This window comes from Haliotis rufescens, unplaced genomic scaffold, assembly GCF_023055435.1.
Source record: "Haliotis rufescens isolate VD_foot unplaced genomic scaffold, xgHalRufe1.0.p SCAF_7, whole genome shotgun sequence".
Lineage (NCBI taxonomy): Eukaryota > Metazoa > Mollusca > Gastropoda > Lepetellida > Haliotidae > Haliotis > Haliotis rufescens.
The window spans coordinates 8,959,171-8,967,638 of record NW_025964361.1 but is presented as its reverse complement, the minus strand read 5'-3'; positions in this window follow the sequence as shown (position 1 = coordinate 8,967,638).

Genomic DNA, 8,468 nt, shown 5'->3' with positions numbered 1-8,468 from the left:
CAGGGTTGTAGGTGTGTCAGGGGTGTAGGTGTGTCAGGGGTGTAGGTGTGTCAGGGGTGTAGGTGTGTCACGGGTGTAGGTGTATCAGGGGTGTAGGTGTGTCAAGGGTGTTGGTGTGTCGGGTTGTAGGTATGTCACGGGTGAAGGTGTATCAGGGGTGTAGGTGTATCAGGGGTGTATGTGAGTCAGGGGTGTAGGTGTGTCAGGAGTGTAGGTGTATCAGGGGTGTAGGGGTGTCAGGGGTGTAGGTGTGTCACGGGTGTAAGTGTGTCAGGGGTGTAGGTGTGTCAGGGTGTTGGTTTGTCTGGAGCGTCGAGGGTGTCAGGGGTGTAGGAGCGACAGGAGCGTAGGTGTGTCAGGGGCGTAGGTGTGACAGTGTATAGGAGTTTCGTGGTTGTAGGTGTCTCAAGGGTGTAGGCGTGTAGCTATGTCAGGGGTGTTGGTATATCAGGGTTGTAGGTGTATCAGGGACGTAGGTGTGTCACTGGTGTAGGTGTGTCAAGGGTGTATGTGTGTCACGGGTGTTGGTGTATCAGGGGTGTCAGGGTTGTAGGTGTGTCGGGCTTGTAGGTGTGTCAGGGGTGTAGGTGTGTCACGGGTGTAAGTGTGTCAGGGGTGTAGGTGTGCCAGGGGTGTCAGGGGTGTAGGTGTGTCAGGGGTGTAGGTGTGTCAGGGATGTAGGTGTGTTACGGGTGTAAGTGTGTCAGGGGTGTAGGTGTGTCAAGGGTGTAGGTGTGTCAGGGGTGTAGGTGTGACAGTGTATAGGAGTTTCGTGGTTGTAGGTCTCAAGGGTGTAGGTGTGTAGCTATGTCAGGGGTGTTGGTATATCAGGGTTGTAAGTGTATCAGGGACGTAGGTGTGTCACTGGTGTAGGTGTGTCAAGGGTGTATGTGTGTCACGGGTGTTGGTGTATCAGGGGTGTCAGGGGTGTAGGTGTGTCGGGCTTGTAGGTGTGTCAGGGGTGTAGGTGTGTCACGGGTGTAAGTGTGTCAGGGGTGTAGGTGTGTCACGGGTGTAAGTGTGTCAGGGGTGTAGGTGTGTCAGGGGTGTCAGGGGTGTACGTGTGTCAGGGGTGTAGGTGTGTCAGGGGTGTAGGTGTGTCAGGGCTGTAGGTGTGTCAAGGGTGTTGGTGTGTCGGGGTGTAGGTGTGTCAGGGTTGTAGGTGTGTCAGGGGTGTCAAGGGTGTAGGTGTGTCACGGGTGAAGGTGTGTTACGGGTGAAGGTGTGTCAGGGGTGTAGGTGTATCAGGGGTGTAGGTGTGTCAAGGGTGTTGGTGTGTCGGGGTGTAGGTGTGTCACGGTTGAAGGTGTGTCACGGGTGTAGGTGAGTCAGGGGTGTAGGTGTGTCAGGAGTGTAGTTGTATCAGGGGTGTATCTGCGTCAGGGGTGTAGGTGTGTCACGGGTGTAAGTGTGTCAGGGGTGTAGGTGTGTCAGGGTGTAGAGGTGTCAGGGTGTAGGTTTATCTGGAGCGTCGAGGGTATCAGGGGTGTAGGAGCGTCAGGAGTGTAGGTGTGTCAGGGGTGTAGGTGTGTCAGGGGCGTAGGTGTGACAGTGTATAGGAGTGTCGTGGTTGTAGGTGTCTCAAGGGTGTAGGTGTGTAGCTATGTCAGGGGTGTTGTTGTATCAGATGTGTAGGTGTATCAGGGGCGTAGGTGTGTCACGGGTGTAGGTGTGTCAAGAGTGTATGTGTGTCAGGGTGTAGAGGTGTCAGGGTGTAGGTTTGTCCAGGATGTAGGTTTGTTTGGAGTGTCGAGGGTGTCAGGGGTGTAGGTGTGTCAGGGGTGTAGACGTGAGTATGTCAGGAGAGGAGTAGTATCAGGATTGGAGATGCGTGAACAGTGGAGATGTATCACGAGAGTCGGCCTGTCAGAGGTGAAGGTTTTGTAACAGGACAGGTGTAATCAACTTATCTCAGCATTGAATCCAATGCTTCCAATGTTGTTTGTGGTATCTTTTACTGATGTTTTGCGCTCAGTACACCTGACAGATTACAAGTTTATAGGCATTATCCAGGTCATCAATGCTGTAATTGGATCTATAATGACCACGAACGGTCGTACTGGTCTGAAAGAACATAAAGAAGGATCTAAGAACCATTGGAACGAATGGTAAAATTGTATATGAGATGTCCCGGAAACGTTTCCATATTTTGTAACAGCGCGGCATCTGATGACGTCAGTCACGTGATATATTGTTGACAAACATGGTTAACTTGGCAGACGATGCCGAAAGGCGAATCTTTAGAAGTTCAGTACTACGATTTCCAACACTTTTAAGGAGGGTAAGATTGGTAATAATTTTCGAAAGTATATTTCAACAACGTTTTTGTAACTACAGTAAGAATACCTTCCTGATTTCCATATGGAGCCGATTTTTTTCCGAGAGGGTCGAAGTGACCTGCCGACGAAAATATCACCCGGTGACCTCTGACACAGCACGTGCTCTCGGACAATAACGCGAGAAACATGATCGCCGAAAACAGGAGAACGCCGAATTCAGGTAACGTTGGGATATATTGGAAGTCCCGATTCGACAAACTTTCACTGACACGCATAAATTATACATCCATCCAAAACGCTGTATAACATTAGTAGAAAAACAACCGAAAACAGACAGAGGCCCCACCAAACGCTCATGTTGCGCGCTTGTTCAGACAATCTCATCACGCAGGTATGTGCTGTTGCTGTGACGTGTCATCAGGGGAGGATGTTTCCGGCGTGATGATATTATGAACGCTTCACAGAACATTGCGCGGCATCATCAACCTTCATCGACCTTTGGCCAACAACAGAACACTTTTACTGTCATAGTTTGTTTGTTTGTTTATTTGTTGTTTAACGCCGCACTCAGCAATAAGTCAGGGTGGTCAGGCTCGCTGACTTGGTTGATGCAGGTCATTGTATCCCACTTGCGTAGACCGATGCTCGTGATGTCAATCACCGGATTTCCTGATCCAGACTCGATTATTTACAGACCGCCTTCATATAGCTGGAATATTGCTGAGTGTGGCGTTAATCCTGAACTAGAAAGAACAGACCAGTAAGACCGCCTCATCGGCTTCATATTTAAATCTATGCAAAAAGATTCAGGGTGACAATAAACACTCCACAAGACTGTGTGACAATAGGGATGACTTAAACTTTTCAATAGTCAACTTCCCTTTATGTCGAGCAATATTCCAGCAGCTCCAGCCTTTAGTGTTTACATTTCGCAACTTTTGAGGTTATATCGAGTATGCCTTTTTAAAGAACGTCATGCGACTCTTAAGTTTGAGAAGTTACAACATTCAAGGCTTTTAAAACAATTTATGGTACGTTAAAGGATTACCTAATTGTTCATCAAGACGCTGAGGTACACATATAAAACCCTTTCTATATTCATAAGAAATCTCCATTGTACGATGATTCCGACTATATCGTGAGCATGCGTTTATGAAAACTAACAAATAGTGATGATCACATGCGTTTCGAAAAGGTGAGCGTATCCTGCCCCTAGAAGGCAGCCGTCACAAACACATGCAAAGGCAAGTCACTTGATCACCCGAAATACACGGGAATTACAATTACATCAAAATATTGACAAATATGGATACCTTCAACATTTGATTGTCAGTTTCATCCACAATATGTGAATAAAACAAAGAATATTAATGAAATTATTACAATTTGTATCTTACATATTCAGCCATACAGCTTACTTCAAACATTCCGTCAGAAACGCTAGGTTTCAAGCATTCAGTGCAATCATTCTCAAGTCAATCATTCTAATAAGATACATTGGACACGGGTGCCTAAGACATCTGGGCTATGGCGCCGCGATCTGCTGTGCAGAGTTGCGTCACTTGGTCGCGCCAGAAACCTATGATTGTGGGTTCGAATCCCGCTTCGCCCCGATTATGTTTCTAATTTGTCAGCACCATACACGTGCTCGTGGGTTTCACCGAAGTGGTAAACGTCTGAGACCTGCATCACTTCGGGCTTTCCTCCCACATTAAGCTGACACGCCGCGATATAACCGGAATAATGTTAAAAGCGGCGTTAATGTTCTTAGCGTAATTTTTCACATCAAGGGCATTCACACAATCATTGTGTTTAACATTAACTATGTCAGTTTAGTAGTTAATATTATCCATTAATCATGTCTGCAAATATGTACACTAACTCTCAACATTCATCTTTTGTCACATGAAACAAAACATCCTCATAAAATTCTTTCAACAAGACCCATGATTTCCCCGCATTCCTTGTCATAACAAAAATATGCACCTATAAACAATATTTAGAGACTCTTACTTGTATCTCATACATTTATCCATTTCTTTTGAGTTAAACTTTTGTATAAATTACACAAACCACTTTGAACCAGTTCACTGTCATGCTTAAGATTTCTTATGATGATGGAAATTTAAATTCAACTTCTAAATCAATTCACTAAAATGTTCTTAATATTTCTTTAGATTGTGAAATGGGTTTGTAATTTTTATTAATATGCATATTAAACACTACATTTCACATTTCTGGCTGTTTGCAACAATCTGCAACGTATGACGTCAATATTGAAAATATAGTTCTTTTGTGGAATTACAGCATCAATTATGTAACACTTGTCTCGAGCAATCTAGCAAGTTGTATCTGTTCAAACCCATACCATGTTTATTTGACACATTAATGTATAATGTATCAGTGGAATTAAACAAAAATAGGTTAATCAGCTTACATAATTACTCACTCAAGCTCTCCTTACAAGACAGATATGGTAATAAACTGAGAACTTCTTTTACACAAATTCATAAAAAGTATATAAATTAATAACACTAACGTGTATTAATGTATTTGGGACACATAACTTCTTAAAGAATTTGTGTTTACGAAAAGCCATAATTTAAATAAATATTGCAAATCTTGTGTACATATTTGACATGCCTGTTAAGTAAAAAATGATAATTGATAACAAATCTGAGTATATATTATCGAAATAAATAAATTATCACCAAACATTCTCGAAAAAATAAAGTTTGATGTTTGCAAAAACAAGAAACTGTCTGTCACAAAAAAATACATTGTTACAATGCTTTCTTCCGAAAAAATATATTTGGATCATTGTTTTAATTCAAACAATATCTGGTTATGCAACTGCAGCTGAAAACATATGGGGCTCAATACAAAATCCCAGGCGACCGACCAGTCCTTGTTTTTAATGCCGACCGCCAGGCAGGGTAACAACAAGGACCATCTTTCAACGTCTTTCGGGGTGACGCGGCCTGGGATCGAACCCCCGACCTTCCTTTCTCCGGGCAGACACTCTACCACTAGACCACGAAAACACTCACAATGAACCATTTAATCGTGAACATACTTAAGTACGAACATAAATCATTTCATATAAGAAGAGAGGTGTTAAATATAAAAGAGAAATGTGTGTGAATATGTAAGATAAATCTTACAGGATGATACGAACATGTCGTAAACATGTTAGATGAAAGATTAAAGTTAATCTGCGGAGGTTCAACATAATTTGTGTAAATGTTTATCGTGAGTTATTTAAAAGAACGCAGGGGATAGACATCGCAATTTAAGGGTAATCATGTCGTAACACTGATTCATGAGGTTGACTTGAACAAATATGAATGATAAATGATGTACGTTATTGTAAATATCTTAATGGGGGTTTCCACGCAACCTAATATGAATGTTTAAACGAAGTTGCCACTTGAAGCAGCAATCTGAAGAATGGATCACTCCAGTGTTATAAATGAACGAGAAGATACACGTCTTTTCTTGACAGAATGTTGAGGCGACTGTTTTATTAACTATTAAACAATATTATTAATATTATTTTTTGTGTAAATATGTCAGTTTGTATGTCAATTGGATGTTTTGATTGAATGTGAAGGCTACACGTGGAATATCATGTTTATTATGTGAAAGAATGAATGTATCAGAGGTTTGAAGCTATCTTGTAATCGTTTGGTTAAGAATGTACTTCAGAATTATGAATAGAAAGTCCTTTTGTGAAGAATCGCGGATGTCCATGGACTGATATATAGGCTCAACTCGATATCATTTTGCATGATAGATGCATCTTGTTGCACATGCAAATTGTGCAGCATGAAAGCTGAAACGGTGTTAACGTTCTTGTTTTATAAAAAAAGGATGTAATGTTTCATATCTTTGAGAATCACTTTACATGGATACAAGACACTTTTTTATGGATAACAATATAATGTTATCTTTGTTCATTCATTCCACCTTGTGTTGTGTAATTATATATATGACGCGGCCGGGGAACGAACCCCGGACCTTCCGCTCTCCGGCATATATTTCCGGGGTCCGGGGTTCGTTCCCCGGCCGCGTCATACCAAAAGACGTTAAAAGATGGTACTTGTTGTTACCCTGTCTGGCGCTCAGCATTTAGGGGCTAAAACAAGGACTGGTCGGCTCGGAGTCAGTATACTGTGTCTGAGTGGGGTATTTATTTATTTTTATTTATTTTCTTACTCTATGCACTTACTAAGCATTCACCTGATGAAGGAGCAAGAAGTAGCTCTGAAACGTCGTAATGTAGAATAAAGGAAGTTGCTATCCATAAAAGTGTTCTCCCAACTTCCAAATGCCTATCAAAGACTTCAATCCCTTTACAGTATAACCTCAGACTAAATGTACCTTCATTTAACATGAATGGGTAATAGACAAATGTCCGTGTACGCGCATCGTTTGTCAATTACCATATTTGAATTTACAACAAAGAGTCAGTATCTTTCTTAACTGTATTGAAATTATCACAAACTATTTTTTTGTGAGTAACCATTACTTGTCTCCAACTAAAATCTTCAATCTTTAAAATACACCCATTCCTGTGGGTTTGCATTACCAACGGTTGACAAACGTTGCCTCCAACTTGATAACGGTGTAAGAATCTACATCGAAACGTCGCTTAATGCATTAAACCGAAAGTTATTATCCTTAAAGTTACATGTTTTCTTATTTACTCACCAGGGGGGCACGGGGGGCCCAGTCGTCTAAGGCGCCGCGATTCGCTGTGCAGAGTTGCGTCCCTTGGGTGCGCCAGAAACCTATGATTGTGGGTTCGAATCCCGCTTCGCGCCGATTATGTTTATAGGTTTGTCAGCACCATGCCCGTGCTCGTGTGTTTCACCGAAGTGGGAAACGTCTTAGACCTGCATCACTTCGGGCTTTCCTCCCACATTAAGCTGACACGCCGTGATAAAACTGGAATACTGTTAAAAGCGGCTTTACACCCAACTCACTCTTTATTTCCACACAAATCAATCCCAATTCATGCAGACATGACCAATTGATTTTTGGTATTAATTTTGTATGGATGTCGACAAAACTCTGTCAGATATTTACTACTTTTGCGTTTCCTTTTCTTTCTTTTTTGCAGAGTATGCGATAAATAACAAGATCACATATTCCTTTGCCTTCGAATGAAGACGACGTGAAGCGACTTGACTTGCATCCTTTTCCCTGTGTGGCTGTCTGTGGCCGATACGAGACAGGAAGGACAACGACATGAGAGTCTACAACGACTACATCACCCCATCGTCTGGAGACAACCACGTCGATTGATCTATCTCAAGTATTGTCCATCTGTCAGCCAGCGTCCTATCCACTTCATTTCATTTACGGCTAAAAAATCACCGTGTCATTTCCACCGTAGAGTTGTGCTGGCGGTGATAAAAAGAGACGTTACTGTCGCCGAGGGAAAACGTCACGTGACCTGTGCCAGCAGACAGAAGATAGAGTGCACGGTTCCGTTACCTTGGATGATTTCATGGGAGAGTTATGATCGCCGATCGCCATCAAACATTGATTGGCGTTCCTACTTTTTCATAGTCTTGCCATTAAAGTCATCAAACGTTGATGTACGGTATAACAAACGGCGAATTTCTCTTTGTAACATGACACAAGGCCGAGTCTAGGTACCCCTGCGCATAAATAACACAACGAGATGAGACGCGTTGATTTCTGTGGGAGTGGGCCGCCATTTTGGTCATGAAATATTCCCAACAGATTTAGCTGGCAGACAACTGCCAATTTCTACGTGCTTTTCATAGAACACTATAATGTTTGCAAGCCATGCGACAAGGTAATGGCTGCGTGCACGTAAACGACTCTAATAACTACCAAGCTTAAGCATATAAAATGAGACTATTAATCTTCCGTGTGAACATGTAAAGATAATAAAATTGTCAGTGTGTTAAATCTCACCTGGTATTCCTCGTGCTTGTAATTCAGTCTCAGACCTACTGTTATTTCTTATTTCTAGTGTGCCAGTCTGTCAACGTGAGAAAATGAGAAACGGGAATGCAAATCATAGTTAACTACTGTTCTTAGTCAATACGGGTCAATATTCTCCAGATCCGTAAAGATCCTGGGTAGAATAGGTATTCAGGAACCCATGACTTGCCGTAAAAGGCGACTATGCTTGTCGTAAGAGGCGACTAA